This window comes from Argiope bruennichi, chromosome 1, assembly GCF_947563725.1.
Source record: "Argiope bruennichi chromosome 1, qqArgBrue1.1, whole genome shotgun sequence".
In the NCBI taxonomy this organism is placed as follows: domain Eukaryota; kingdom Metazoa; phylum Arthropoda; class Arachnida; order Araneae; family Araneidae; genus Argiope; species Argiope bruennichi.
Window position 1 is genome coordinate 17,998,583 of NC_079151.1, and position 3,322 is coordinate 18,001,904.

Genomic DNA, 3,322 nt, shown 5'->3' on the forward strand with positions numbered 1-3,322 from the left:
TTTGTTTGCAAGCCTTTCCATTAATCATTGGTTAGTTTAATCTAAACTGACTAGCAGAATGCAATAACAAACCTGATAAAAGAACAGTTTTGACCTAGATGTAAAATTAAATGGCATTAATATTATAAATTATTAAATGCCATTCTGATTCCTGCTTTATATTATGATATTTATGTTTTTTATTTAAAAACAAATTCATCTCTTCTGTATTTATGCCAGAAAAGTCTGATGTTTATAATTCTTGTTTAATAGATAGGAAAATTATACTGGCATTGTTGAATCAATATAATGCTAAATTGTCTAAAATTGGATAGACTATGTCTAGAATTCTCTTCAAGCTGCTTGAAGAACCATGCAGAATTATCAAATTACTAAATGCTTTTTTCTTTATTTTAAGTTTTGTTTCCAGTGTGAATTAGGACATATTGCATTCACATAGATATTGTTTGTGATTTTCAGTTGCACCACAAACATATCTAACAGTTTGTCTCCCAGTAAGTGTACTAGGATTCAAGACTGAAAGGGGCTTGTTAATTATATAACACAAGAATAGCCTGTAATGAGTTTTAAACCATACTGTGGAGTAATAAATATGCTAAGTAATATGCTATGGAGTAATAAATGTGCTAATGTACATATTTATTATTTTACATTATTAGCAGTAACATGTAGCATAGGGATAGCTGTTCAGCCATTAAGATCCAGTTTTCTTTCCATGAGACTATATTTTTGAAATTACATACCTCATGAAGACTGCTGAATTTGCAATAAATAATTTTATGCTGATATCATTTGGCTCTCCTTGAGTATTGGTGCTTTAATCTTCTACCACTTTTCAGCTACTTTTACAACTTTAGTGCTAGTCAAATTTTGCCGAGTTGCTTGTTATTATAAATGCTAGTGCTTCTTTTTATTGGAATATTGTTTATGTTACATCCAGAATTTCCTATGCAAGATTTTCACCATGGTAACAAATAATCACTCCTGTTTCAAAATCACTAAGTTGATGTTTCCTGCTCATGATTTTTTCATGCATCGTATCAATATATCTTAATTTATTTTTATTCTTTGGAATTCATGCGGCATCTGTAAATGAGTTCATTATTCATTAGCTATCAAAATCCTTTCTCCCACATAGTGCATGCAATAAAATAAAGAATAGTATGCATTATGCATTTAAAAAAAAAAAATCTCTCATCTCAGTATGAAACATGTTTATTACTAGTACCAAATATAGAATACTTGTTTAAAATTCTGGCTTTTTTTTCTTCTTTTTATCAGTGTTCTCTTTAATTACTGAAATATATATATATATATTTCAATAACTTTTATATAATAGTAAAAAATGTTAATTTTTTAATGCTTAATCTTGTGATTCATTAGTCGAAGGATAATACAAAAAGGTATACCAAAATTAAATTCAATTTTTTATTAATTTCTCTGGCAAATAAAGTTAATTTGTTATAATGCATATACCAAAGTATTATTGTGTTTTTCTTCAGTAGCAATTTAGCTTCTTCAAGTTGGACCATACCCTGTAGAAGTTGACATATTTTTGTATATAAGATGCAATTATTTTGTTGTTATTTTTAATTTATTCATATATTGTAAATAATTTATATATTTTTAGAATTTATGTAAGTTTTAAAATGTAAATATAGTTTTATTATGTTATGTTTGTTGATTTATTAAACGCTTTTGCTTTCATGAGAATACTATGGGGTATAAAATTTTAAATGATAAAATCAGTATTTTCCCTATCAGTACAAGATTTTATATGACATCACTGAAATGTTGTTCGATATTCTAAATACTGTGCAATATCAAGAAGCTATCATAGTAATGTTATGGGCCATTTTGAACTAATAGGATTATTCTGAGAAGAAAAAAAAATCTATATTTTCTTTAAGACATTGAATGTTTCTGCACTTGAAAAGATTCATATTTACTGTAAAATCTGAAATATACGTCTCATATTTGAATCTTTAAGGAAGTTTTATTTTTGACAGATCATTGATACTTTATCAAAATATTATATTCCTTTTTAAAATTATTAACTATATTGTGCAGTTTCTTTTTTAACGTAATTTCTATTTTAAGTTTCAAGTTCATAATATGTTCAGAAATGTACATTGAAAAACCATTATAACAAACATAACAATATGCTTCTAATTTAAAGCAAGTTTAATTTTCTTAATCTTGTGCTAAATCAGAAATTTTTATTGTTAGAAAATATTTGTTTCATTTTCTCATATCATCAGGCTTCTCATATCATTTAACGATTTTTCAAAGAAAATATTATTTTGCATTGAAAATTTATGCATGTATCTGTGGTTAATTACATTATTAATTTGAAAATTTTTAAAAATGATTGTAGAATATTGTTTTGGAGCAAAATAATTTTTTTTGAGTCATCAACTCGTAATGATGTTGAAGTATTAGCTTTTCTTGTAGACAAATATACTCATATTTGTCGTACTCATGTTAGCTTGTCGTACTCATATTAGTTGTAGTACTCATATTAGCTTTTCTTGTAGACAAAGCAGATTTAGAGACAACAAAATCTCTCATTGACTAAATTATTCCTATTAATTAATTTAGTCGGAAGTATGTTTTGTCTTTTTAACATCTGTTTCTTCTCATTTCTCTCAAGTACCTTGAATGCTGTAGCTGTAATGTTATAGCATTCAAGTATATCCAGTTAAAGCTCGGAATTTTAGATTCTTTTAAGTTAAAATTTAAAAAAAAATATCAAGTTAATAAAACATCTGTATACTGTAATATCTAAAATAAGTTATATTTCCTTGATAATAGTTTTTAAAATGAGATTGATATGTCATTGATATGTATTTGTTCAAAATTTTGGGTTCTTACTTAAATGTCTTGCAAATATTTCTTCATACATGAAAAATTATCATTTCCTTCTTCATATATTGAACCCTTTTATAAGTAAACTTAAGTAACTGTTTGTTTTTTAACTTTGATTTATGGAAATAAAATTCTGTAAGAGTATCAAGTTTGAATGTTAATTTATATACAGATTGCCTCACATTGATTTTGAGGAATTATCAACTTCATTTATAACTAAAAAAAAAAGAGTAAGAGATGAAATAATTATTGCTTATTTTAATGTGTTTTATATGATTTTAATATTGGCCATTTTGTATTCCTATTTTCAATAACAATTTGTGATTATCATTATGCACTAAGAACTTTCTATTATCGTGATAACTTTATTGATTTTTGAGGAATTAGAAATCTAAATATCACCTGAAGCATTCCACAATTATCTTATGCATCTTTGTGGTTTAGTGTACATTTT